This window comes from Xyrauchen texanus, chromosome 33 (genome assembly GCF_025860055.1).
Source record: "Xyrauchen texanus isolate HMW12.3.18 chromosome 33, RBS_HiC_50CHRs, whole genome shotgun sequence".
NCBI lineage: Eukaryota > Metazoa > Chordata > Actinopteri > Cypriniformes > Catostomidae > Xyrauchen > Xyrauchen texanus.
This window is the reverse complement of record NC_068308.1, coordinates 16,170,019-16,183,305: the sequence shown is the minus strand read 5'-3', so window position 1 is coordinate 16,183,305 and position 13,287 is coordinate 16,170,019. Positions and strand designations below refer to the sequence as shown.

Below are 13,287 nucleotides of genomic sequence, written 5' to 3'. Positions count from 1 at the left end.
TTACTTATAGAAAGTGGGTGCAGATTGCTGCTTTATTTTTGGAGGGTAAATTCAATAGTTTTTTGTTGTTGTTTTTGTTGTTGTTTATTTTTCAGTGTGGCAGGAACTGAAATTCTGCTGATATCAGAAAATAAATAATAAATGTTTGCCCACAGTGCAAGTAAAACTTTGCTTGTGAGTTAACCACCTCAGTTCCTGAATTTGGACTGAATTTGAATTGAGGTAGCAAAAAGAAAATTCGAAAAAGGAAAAATTTAAAGGAATATTTCCGGGTTCAATACAAGTTCAGCCCATTCAACATCATTTGTGGCATAATATTGATTACCACAAAAAATTTGTTTTGTCTCGTCCCTCCTTTTCTTTAAAAAAAGCTAATATTTGTGTTACAGTGAAGTACTTACAATGGAAGTGAATGGGATACATTTTTGGAGGGTTCAGACACAGAAATGTGAAGCTTATAATTTTATAAAAGCACTTACATTCATTCTTCTGTTAAACATTGTGTATTATTTGAGATATAAAGTTGTTTAAATCATAATTTTTACAGTAATTTTAGAGTTTGTTGACATTACATTGTCATGGTAACAACGTTGTAAAATTGGCTATAACTTTACACAGAAAAGGTTAGTAAGTGATTTATCACACTAAAATCATGTTTACACATATCCTTTATGTTTTTACTTTTAAAACAGTGAGTATTTTAATGGTAAAAAATGGCCCCCATTCTTTTATACCTCACTGTAAACTAGATTTGTGCCTTTTTTTAAAGAAAACGAGGGACAAGTCAAAATAAATTTTTATGGTATTCAACATTATGCCACAAATGCTTTCAAATGAACTTAACTTGTATTGAACCCAGATTATTCCTTTAAGGAAGCAGAATTAAAATTGAATGAATTTAAAATAAATTCATATTGTTTTTTTTTTTCAGACTGTTTTAAGTTTATTTTTGAATAATGCATTTGATTTTTCAGTATAACATGAAACATGTTATCATATGCATAACAAATAGGGTGTTGCCAGAAACATTACACTGTAAAAATAATTTCTTATATCAAGTAAATAATTCTGAAAACAAATAAAATAATTAAAGATTATTTTTTTTTTTTTTTGTTTTTTTTGTTTGGCAACATTCAGGAACGAATAGCATGGAGTTGGATTAATTCATTAATTTGAGTTTAAATTGACATACACAAAATGTTTATGTGGTTCAGTCCCTTTTATCTTCTTCCCAGCATGCACTGGAGATTGAATAAAATTGTTGCATTTTTCACATTTTTATTTACATTTTTGTTATTGATTCTGTGTAGTGCCCGACCGATTTAACAGTCAGCCGAAATGATCGGCCGATATTAGCCTTTCACAGTTATATCGTATCGGTGTATATGTTTTGCAACTTTTTTTTTTTTCAGAACAAATAATGCAGAAAACAATGCTTGGGGTAATTTAGAATAGGTGTCATAACGTAGTTTGTCCAAAAGAGCATGCTCCTACTCAGAGCTGAGCTGATGGTGGTTTTGCTAACGGTGCAGAGTTAAGAGGTGTCTTCTCGGCAAGTTGCTTACTACTTTGTGAAATACATACTGGATAGTTAATAAACAATTACCCCATCATTTTCCCTTTTCAATATAACTAATATAACGTTAACCCTGTGCCTGAAAACAAAGTCACCTGCTATGTTAGCCAGTTATAGTTTATCTGTGTGGTCAGTAACGTAACAGATTGAAAGGTAAGCATCTGAGCATCTTTTTGCAGCTCAGCTGACAACGGTACAGTGGTGGATTGTGTCTGTTGAGTGTTGATTTCATGCTAGTTGGTGAGACACAATGCTGGAAAGTAAATAAACAACGTCCATCTTTTACTCTATATGACAACGAGCTTATAGCTAACTAGCTAACCACGTAGCTACTTTCATTGCTTGTCAGCTGAGTGGAAGCTAATGTGTAAAGAAGTATTCACCAAACTGTTTTGTTCAGGATTCGCAGTTTGGTACCCAATTCAACCAAACAATTACTGTCGTTGCATTTACAAAATGTAATATTTAAAGTCTGGTTTTCCACTGTTGAAAGCTTCACCTGAACTTGTATAACAGAATACTGTGTAACGCCGCTGCCACTGTTTATTTCTGGACTCGGCAGGTGTAAATGCTTCTTGTTTTAATAGTCAGCATTTGACTGATACTAAACAGTACTACTGATGTCTATTTAGCTATTTATTTTATTTTTATTTATTCTTTATTTAAATGGTCAGCCATTGACTGATACTGAACATACAGAACTGATACTTATTTAGATATTTATTGTATTTTTATTTATTTTTTATTTAAATGGTCAGCAACTGACTAATACTGAACATTAAGTACTAATGTTTATTTAGCTATTTATTGTATTTGTATTTATTCTTTATTTAAATGGTCAGCCATTGACTGATACTGAACATATAGTACTAATGTTTATTTAGCTATTTATTGTATTTTTATTTATTCAAATAGTCAGCAACTCACTGATACTGAACATAAAGTACTGATGTTTATTTAGCCATTTATTGTATTTTTATTTATTATTTATTTAAATGGTCAGCAACTGACAGATATTGAACATAGAGTACTGATGTTTATTTAGCTATTTATTGTATTTTTATTTATTCTTTATTTTCTCAGTGTCCATTTCTAGAATTTGTTGACAATGTATAATTGTATAACTGGCTGAGGGAGGCTCAGGAGGCGGGGCTGAGGGAGGCTCAGGAGGCGGGGCTGAGGGAGGCTCGGGAAGCTCTGAGGGTGGAGCCGTCGGAGGCTCGGGTGGCTCAAGAGGCGGAGCCGTAGGAGGCTCTGGAGGCGGAGCCCTGGAAGGCCCGAGTGGCTTGAGGGGCAGTGCCCTGGAAGGCTCGAGAGACTTGAGGGACGGAGCCCTGGAAGGCTCGAGGGGCTTGAGGGGCGGAGCCCTGGAAGGCTCGAGGGGCGGAGCCCTGGAAGGCTCGAGAGGCGGAGCCCTGGAAGGCTCGAGAGGCTTGAGAGACGGAGCCCTGGAAGGCTCGAGAGGCTTGAGAGGCGGAGCCCTGGAAGGCTCGAGAGGCTTGAGAGGCGGAGCCCCGGGAGGCTCGAGAGGCTTGAGAGGCGGAGCTCTGGGAAGCTCGGAGGGCGGAGCTCTGGAAAGCTCGGGAGGCTTGAGAGACGGAGCCCTGGAAGGCTCGAGAGGCTTGATAGGCGGAGCCCTGGAAGGCTCGAGAGGCTTGAGAGGCGGAGCCCCGGGAGGCTCGAGAGGCGGAGCTCTGGGAAGCTCGGAGGGCGGAGCTCTGGAAAGCTCGGGAGGCTTGAGAGACGGAGCCCTGGAAGGCTCGAGAGGCTTGGGAGGTGGAGCCCTGGAAGGCTCGAGAGACTCGGGAGGCGGAGCTCTGGAAGGCTCGGGAGGCGGAGCTCTGGAAAGCTCGGGAAACTCGGATGGCGGAGCTCTGGAAAGCTCGGGAAACTCGGATGGCGGAGCTCTGGAAAGCTCGGGAAACTCGGAAGGCGGAGCTCTGGAAAGCTCGGGAAACTCGGAAGGCGGGGCTCTGGAAAGCTCGGGAAACTCAGATGGCGGAGCTCTGGAAAGCTCGGGAAACTCGGAAGGCGGAGCTCTGGAAAGCTCTGGAGGAGGAGCCCTGGAAGACTCGAGAGGTGCTGGCTCTTGGACGATCGAGGCCTCTGGCGCTGGCTCTTGGACGGTCATGGCTACTGGCACTGGCTCTTGGACGGTCTTGGCTACTGGCACTGGCTCTTGGACGGTCTTGGCTACTGGCACTGGCTCGTGGACGGTCTTGGCTACTGGCACTGGCTCGTGGACGGTCTTGGCTACTGGCACTGGCTCGTGGACGGTCGAGGCTACAGGCGCTGGCTCTGGGACGGTCGAGGCTACAGGCGCTGGCTCTTGGACAGTCGAGGCTACAGGCGCTGGCTGTGGGATGGTCGAGGCTACAGGCGCTGGCTCGCTGACATCGGAGGCTACAGGCGCTGGCTCGCTGACATCGGAGGCTACGGGCGCTGGCTCGCTGACATCGGAGGCTACAGGCACTGGCTCGCTGACATCGGAGGCTACAGGCCCTGGCTCGCTGACATCGGAGGCGACAGGCGCTGGTTCACTGACATCGGAGGCGACCGGCTCGCTCACCGTGACATGCGTGGGCTCTGGCTCGCTCACAGTGATATGCGTGGGCCAGGAGGCGGAAGCCTGTCTTCTCCTCCTCCTCCTCCGGGCAGACGAAGAGGGCCGCGCTGGCTCGTTGACAGGCGTGAAAGGACGAACCACGGGCGAATGGAGGGTCAATACTGTGGGAGGCGCTACGGGGTTCTCCTCGATGATGTCCACTGTTAAAGGAGAACCGCAGGCCTGTAGGGTCTCCTCAACGAACGCTGGAGCGTCCAGTCGCGGCGTTGCCGGTGGCAACCGCTCCTTCAGCCCGTCACTCAGGTTGCCTCGGAAGAAGACCACAAGGGAGGAATTAGGGAAGTCTGAAACGTTTGCCAGAACAAGAAAGTCGTGGATGTGGTCTTCTATCGGTCGGTCCCCTTGCTTCAGGCAGAGCAGTTCGTAGTTAGCCCGAAAAACTGCTGGATCCATTGTGTGGTCGATCGTTCTGTTATGAATGAGGCTGGAGTGAAGACAGACGAGGAGGTGCGGATCCAAACGCAGTTTTAACTTTATTGAAATAAATGGACAAACAAAGGAAAACCCACGATGGGGAAACAAACATAAGCAGGGAACTCGGGAAGGAAACACAGAGCAGGCTTAACAAACATTACCAACATTCAACGATCGACAGGGACTGAACAAACGGGCAGGGTATAAATACAAGACAGGACCAATGAACAACCAGAACTCAAAATGACATGATGAGGTGATGAACAGAAACCAATGGGAAACTAACGAGGACAGGTGAGAACAACGAACAATGAACACAATGGCTAACAATACTATGGAGGTACAGAAGGTTCAAAAGTGAAAACTATGGAGTGACGAAAGTATCAAAATGGGAGAAACAGTAAAACAGGACAAGGTCATACGTTACAATAATAATAATTTCAAAGATTCTTTGATACAAATATTTAAGAAAGCAGCCTTCTGAGTACCTTTGTATAGTCATATCGGAGCAAAATCCACATGGAAAAGGTCTGTTTTCATTCCAGCTCAAAAATGTATTATATCGGCCATCATATCAGAATTTCCCCTCTCTAAAATCATATCATATCGGTCTTAAAAATCCCAGATCGGTCTGGCTCTAATTCTGTTGTCACGGTAGGTAACTTTATTTTTTTTTTGTGATGTCAGGATGGTTTTGTTTCTCGTTCAGAAATGCACTTAAAAAGAAGATGAATTCAACTTAATAAAAAAGCAGTATTCAACTTCCTTTGGGATGTGGCCAATTCAGTTAAAATTCCAAATCATTAACTGAAATTCTGAATTTTGCGTAACCCTGCACATGACTTTATACTAGCCTTTATACTTGACTTTATACTAGACTCATTATCAAAGCAACCTAGGGTTTTAGAAATGCACTAGGAATATATAAATAAAGCTTATTATTATTAATAATATTAAAATATTAATATAAGTTTCTAGATATCTCCCTTATACCTAATTCGTCTTAAAGAATGTCACTGCAGAAGCTAGTCCACACACCCTCACTGGGATACAGACAAATCTAAACAGAGCAAAGTTTATAAAATCAATGTTTTACCTGTATTTGGGGAAAACAGGCCAAAGTGTCAAAAACATGTCTAAGAACTGGTTATGAATTGCAATAACCTCAACCACCTTTGGAGAAACTTGAGGGTGCGACCGTAACCCGGGTGACAGGAGATGCATGAGCCCACTGGAGAACTTGAGCGGAATGAACAGACAGCCAGGAGGGCTATTGCCCGGATCAGGTTCTCGGACTTGAGCCTGTCTGACCACATCCACAATCTTCCACTGCACTGGGGCCTCAATCCTGTTACCAGGGATGATGGGCATCCAGCTTGAGATTCTTGGACCCTGGATGGTAAGTAAGTGTAAACTCAAAGCAGTTTAAAAAGTCACCACAGGGCCTGACAGGGATTCAGATGCTTAGCTTTTTGTATGTACTCAAGGTTCTTGTTGTCCGTAAGAACTTTAAAAGAATGAGTAGAACCCTCAAGCCAATGTCTCCACTCCTCCAGTGCCAGTTTTACTGCCAAGAGTTCCCGGTCCCCCACATCATAATTTGTTCTGGCTGGTGTAAGGCAATGGGAGATAAAAGCACATGGGTGAAGGCGCTCATCCTTCCCGCTTTGAGAAAACACAGCTCCCACTCCTATGTCCGAGGCATCCACCATTCGTCGTGGACTTCAGGGTCAGGCAGAGAGAGAATGGGTGCTGAGGTAAACAGTCGCTTGGCGAAGGCGGTCTCGGCTTCTGGGATCCACTGAAAATGGGTGTTGCTTGCCTTGGTGAGTGCTGAGAGAGGTGACACCACAGAGTTGAAATTCTTGATGAATTTCAGATAAGAATTGGCAAAGCCGGTAAACTGCTGGACTTCTTTGACTGAGGTGGGGGTGGGCCACTCTGACACAGCCTTGACCTTGCTGGGATCCATGAGCATGTGACCGGGTTCAACTACGAATCCCAAGAATTACACATTAGTGGTGTGGAACTCACATTTTTCTGGCTTGACATACAAATGATTCTCCAGGAGGCGTTTGAGCACTAGTCTAACATGCTCAATGTGTTCTTGCAGGGAACTCGAGAAAATCAGGATATCATCCAGATAGACAGATACGAAGATGTTGATCATATCCAGGAGAACATCATTAATCAAAGCCTGGGACACAGCTGGAGCATTGGTCAGGCCGAAGGGCATCACTTGATTTTCATAGTGACCGGTGGGTGTGTTGAATGCCGTCTTCCACTCGTCGCCTTGCCGGATGCGCACAAGATGTAAGCATTGTGCAAATCGAGCTTGGTGAAGACAGATGCTCCCTGCAACAACTTGAACACTGTTCTCAAACGTGATAAGGGGTACTGGTTACTGATGGTGATGCTATTTAATCCACGGTAGCCAATGCAGGGCCGGAGACCCCCATCCTTCTTCCCCACAAAGAAAAAACTGGCTCCTGCAGGTGACGTGGACTGGTGGATAAAACCAGCAGCAAGGGCCTCCTTGATGTACTCGTCCGCTCGGGAGACGACAGGGAGAATATCCGGCCTATGGGGGACAGGTTCCAGGGAACAAGTTAATGACACAGTCAATACCAGCTTAAGGTGATGGTACACACTGGGGACTCGGGAGAGGTCAATGGAGTTTGGGAACTCGGGAGGTGAGACAGGAGAGTCAGAGTGTAAACAGGTGGTTTGACAAGTAGGGCCACATTGAATAAGGGATCTGGTTGTCCAATCAATCTGTGGATTATGCAGTTGCAGCCAGGGGTGACCAAGAATGAGTGGAAATTCCGGGGACTGGATGAGATGAAAAGTCAGCTTCTCTTGGTTATGATGGACTGAGAGAGAAAGAGGCTCTGTGGCCCAGGTGATGCCTTCCAAGCCTAGGGTTCTTCCATCCAAGGCTGTAACCGCAACGGGCGCAGGTAGGAGTCCAGGCGGGATTCCATGTTTGTTGGCCCAAGCGCTATCCATAAAATTTCTAGCTGCTCCTGAGTCCACAAAAGGGTGACTGTGGGAGTTCGGCTTGAGGGTAACGGGTAGAAAAAGACTAGAGTTAAATGACAGGGAGGTGAGGGCAGCTCCCGTTACAGTCCTCCCTGACCTGCATGGTGTCGTACCTGTACCTGTAGATCAGGACAAGTCACTCGGAAGTGGTCGGTTCCGCCGCAGTACAAGCAGAGCGTTGATCTCGTTCTCTTGGGGTGATCTGGGCTCGGCCTAACTGCATAGGCTCAGGGGGTCTGAGTCAAGGATAGGGGTTTGATAGATGGGTCTAGCTGACCTGCAATTGAGCGCCCTCTCTCGAAGACGATTATCTAGGCGAATGGACAGCTCGATGAGGGTCTCAAGATTCCTCTTGATCCAAGATCCGTTTCTCATGTCCTTGGCAATGGCTTTGAGCCGGTTGGGGTACTCGGAAGTGCTGGTTGTCTCTGGATCCATGTTGAATTGTTTTTCCTGCCACGAGCCAGTTCTGAACCTGGGTCTCTGGTGAGTACTGAATATCCACTGAGCCACAGAGCAGTAGGGTGGACCCAGAAGGAAGACAAACACAGCACGTATGATAAGTCCAAAGGTTTAATAATAAAAAATGTCATGTTCCAAAAGAGTCAACTTGGCACAAGGGAAAAAACGTAGAATACAAATCTTCTGAATCCAATGAAGAAATCCAAAAAACTCATTAAGTCCAGCAAGGGAAAAAACTTTGAACTCACACCTCGTAGTTACAGGGCAGGCTAAGAGAGCAACACTAGGGACTGGTGGCTATCACAATCGAAAACCAAGTGACAAACAAAGGAACTGATGTGATTTAAATACATAGTACCAAACAAGACACATGGGAAAACAGTGACAATAAAAATGGCAGGAAATCAGGACACAGAGTGAAACAAAAGCAGAGAACTAGGGATATCTTGTGGGCAAAATGGGAATTACAAGTAAATAAATGACAGAGAGGAGCAGCAGCTGAACGCCCCAGCATTCCATATCAACCAGATACGTCATACTGTTTTAAATGTTTCAAAACTGTGCTGGTTTAAAAAATAAACAAAACCTTTGCTATTTTGAGGCTAGCGGCACTTGATCTCCACAATGAACCCCTGAAACAGTGTCAAATGTATAAACCCCTTTTTTTACCATTGGCCTAACAGTTCAGAGAATGGTGTGGAACCATTTCAGCAGCATTTCTACTTAAACACATTTCTCTCATGTACTCACAGCATCGGCCGACACACTTTGGGGCTGATCCCCATTTGATTCCACCCAAAAAGAGGCATTTATAACATGTTATAATAAATGATCCGTGGGGTATTTTGAGCTGAAACTTCAGACACATTCTGGGGACACCTGAGACTTATATTACATCTTGTAAAAAGGGGCATAATAGGTCACCTTTAACATACAAATCACAATAGATTGGTTTCCATCCACGTATTTGTATATTTTGGGATATTACATAAAAATGGATGGAAACACCAAGATGGAAATAAAATCTCCAAAATGTGCATAAAACACATAAAAAAAATGCTCACTTGAGGTGTATAATTTTTTTTATTTTCTAAAAACAAATGCTTATCTATGATGGAAACACATTTAATAAACTACTATTGAATTTATTGCCCATCCAAAAAAACAAGAATGTTGAAATGTTGATCTGGTCATACAGAAATTACAGTGTCCTAAAAATCCAAAGCCTGCTAAGAGTTTGCTCTTATTGTGATGAAGAGCAGGTTTATTGACACTATTGAAAAGTATATATTATAGATCCTGCATGGCAAAGAAAGAGGAACACACATACATAGTGGTCCCAGAACTGTTTGACAATTAATCAGCAAAATAGCCAAACTATCCTATCTGCAAAATCTGCTCTCTATGAGGTATGTTTATATTTTAAATATATTTATATTTGTTTATTTTGTATAGATAAATTTTTTATATATGTTGTATATATGTTTATAGGCTGCATTTAAATTATGTAATTATATTTAGGCTATATTATTTTTTCCCACATTGATTTGGCTTCCTGTTTTAACTGGTATTTTAACTTTTATTCACTTTTGCACATATTCTGGCCAACTTTCTTGCTTTTTGTTTTTTAAAAGGACATTCTGAACAACATCTGTGTTTCTGGCCATAGGCCCTTGATAGTAATTATCTAAATGTTTTCAGCCATAAGCATAAGATGAACATTTTCATCTCTCATCTAGATCTATGAATATACTGCCAGAGGGCAGGACAAGATGCTACCCAAATCTGTGAGGTCCCAGTTTACTCTCAGTTCTCCATTAAAACAGACTAAACCATAAATTTGTCTTAGATGTCTATTTTAAATGTTCTGCTTTGTATTCTGGGTGCATTCTTTTATTACTGCTTGTGTTTCACATTATAAAATCTATACTTAAAAGTTCACATTTGTTGGGTGACTATCGGCTGGTCTATTGACAAACTGTCTGGTTGTGACATCATCACACCAACATTCCACAGTCAATATGCAGATTGTGTTGCATACCCAATTAATACCAGACCAGCTTCCAAGACTGTCAAAACCATGGTGACTGACTAGTAATTTATCTACATTAATGTTAGTCATATAACTACAGTTCTTTGCTCAGTTTGAATGTTGACGTAATCAAACTAAAGATATTAAGTAAAATAGAATGAATCAAATATTAATAATATTGAATAATAAAGATGGTATTTAAAAATATATATATATTTTGATAATGAAATTTGGAAGGTTAATACTTATCATTTAATTATCAAAGGGGCACACAAGTGAAGACAACATGACAGATATGTATTACTATTGTATAAAACAAGCCGTAAAGAGCACCTATTATGGAATTTTGAAAATTACCTTTCATGTAGTGTGTAACATATATTTAAGTGAACAAAAACATCCTGCAAAGTTTTATATATGAAAGTTCACCGTAAAAAATTATTGTCTCTCAAAAGTAGGAGTCGATACTGAGTCATTTTAATGAATCGTTTTTCCAATGAGTCATTTTCCTTTTCGTTGTGACGTCAAGACGATAAATTATCAAATTGGCCGCGCCCACTCATTGCGCGCGCAGACACCCAGCGAGCAAAAAGTTGTCTAGAACACGTCTAAAAGACGTAATTGTTAGACATCCAGAAGACGTCCTCACAGGAGCCAGAATGAAAGTTTTTTATACGTCTTTTCTGGACATTGTTTAGACGTCAATTAAAGACGTGCTACAGACGTAATTGGTAGACATCCAGAAGACGTCCTCACAGGAGCCAGAATTAAGGTTTTTATACGTCTTTTCTGGACATTGTTTAGACGTCAATTAAAGACGTGCTGCAGACATAATTGTTAGACATCCAGAAGACGTCCTCACAGGAGCCAGAATTAAGGTTTTTATACATCTTTTCTGGACATTGTTTAGACGTCAATTAAAGACGTGCTACAGACGTAATTGTTTAGACATCTAAAAGGCAGCCAGAATAAAAGTTGTATTAGACAAGTTTTCTGTAGTAGAAATGTCAAAGAAGACTGTTAAAGACCCATACTGACATGGAAATCCCATCTGTGCATATTTGCAAGGATCCAACTTTAAAATGTTTTTACTTTAAAACAGTGGCAGTGAGTTAGTTCTCACTGAGAAAAACCCAGATACTCATTGTTAATGGTTGTCGTGTCATGAAACTGCAGACACGCAGACCATAGACCTAAATTACATTTTAAAGAATATTGATAATATTGAATATTCAATTGAATAAAAGAGTAGTGTATATACTAGTCTTGCATTTTTATATCTTATCAATATAATTGTAATAAACTGCTTAACATTTTCCTGTAAAACAAACTGATCACTCCAAGAAATAAATTATTTAAATCTGAAAATATTGTTTTATTACAAATTTTACCCAAACTTAAAACCAGAACAGTAAAGTATAAATTAACACAATACAACTTAAAACCTGAACAGTCAAGTATAAATTAACACAATAATATAATAAAACTTAAAAGCCAGAACAGTAAAGTTATAAATAAAAGTGCTATAAAATTTTGTTAAAACAGTAAACAATTAACAAAATGTGGCTGCTGTAAGGTCCACAATATATTCATTTACAGCCACCACCCCCGACTCTCCCAGGGGCATGTTTCAGATGAAAAGATGCAGCAGACTTTATTTGGGCCTCTGTTGCAGCTGGGTCCCATTTCATGACAGCAGCTACAATCAAAGCAAAAAAATCCACATGTAAAATAAATATACAAACGCCACTGTTGTGGTCTAGCTTGCAGCAGAGATACATAGTATACATAGATGAAAATTTGAGTACTCGAATCAATTAAATGAAATAGCCTAGTTATCAAATCACAAATCAAGTCAAATTACATCAAGCCTGATATTAAGCATTCCACACACACATACATATATGCAATGTTATAATACATAAGTAATTAGTCTGGGTGTCACATGAAATTTTTATTGTACTTACTCGCTTCTGACAGGGGGAATGTGGTTGGCACAGCCCTATTGTAAATGGACCTTTCATGTGAAAGACCTAAGCAGGAAAGAAAAAAGTGTGTGAAGCAATAAATATATTTAGAACATATGTACAATGTGCCTCATTGAGTGATACAACCAATGACATTCACCATCTATGGACCTGCTCTCCACAGCTTGGGACCTGGGTACACCTGAGAAGCCCAAACCACCAACATTAGTCAGTCCAGTAGCAATAATATTCCTCATGCTAATTTGATATTCAAAACCTTTTTATTAGATACTAGTATTTATTTCAAATGTTACTAGCAAGATTATTTATTTTACTAGCAAGATTTTTAATTGAACTCTACAGTGGCCGTTCTGACTAGTCATAGCTAAAGAATAAGCACTAATAGCTAATGAATAACTAATGGAATAGATACTAGTATCTAAAAAATAAGTAACGTTACTAGTAGCATGAAAATAGATATTAGTCGGTTTCAATTATTAAATGTTAAAACGGCTTGCCATAGAAAGTCCAGTTTGAGGCCGTTTGAGGCCGATTGGAGCCAACTGAGCTAGCTTGAGTAGCTAGCACTTCAATTTAGAGGAACAAATCTTTGAATGATGACTTAGCTGGACCAACTGGGACTAACGAAAAAAACTTTATGATAACATTTCGGGAATCACTCACTATTAGTATTACCAATATTACAACATACTTACAAAGTCCTTGATGGGGACGTCAAGTGCTACACGAGACAGCGACACGACGTGAAGAAGACAGCCTTCCTTGGTGCGGACTGCGGAGCATGCTGCGCGGATTGTAGTCACATATCCGTCCGCCACAGAACTGGAGAAACTTTTATTCCGAGCATGTTTGATCAATATAAAAAAATCTCAGTATCATGTTATAAAAGTTTAAAAATTGGTTCAAAATAATATACTTGACACACAGTCCCTATTATTTATTATCACTATAAAGGTAGAACTATTTTTCACAGGGGAGGGATATCACAATCTACTTGAAACTGGAAGGAGTATCCAATAACCGCCTTTTCCACCACACTTAATAAGAAACAAACGAAAGAAAAAAAACACTATAATTGGGAGAATTACCGTTGGAACAACGCAGACTTCAATTGAGGATGAGATACTGGTCAGGTGTATGTGGACAT

The 13,287-nt window shown here is 41.1% G+C and overlaps 1 long non-coding RNA gene across 1 annotated transcript; it reads right to left on the bottom strand.

Moving 5' to 3' along the window:
• Positions 1-11,579: 11,579 nt before the first annotated feature.
• On the bottom strand, positions 11,580-12,413 carry LOC127626786 (uncharacterized). The gene is made up of 3 exons (XR_007968495.1): positions 12,280-12,413; positions 12,120-12,185; positions 11,580-11,851 (listed from the first exon to the last, which is right to left on the bottom strand). It is a non-coding gene; the product is annotated as an uncharacterized LOC127626786 (long non-coding RNA).
• Between the last annotated feature and the right edge of the window lie 874 nt (positions 12,414-13,287).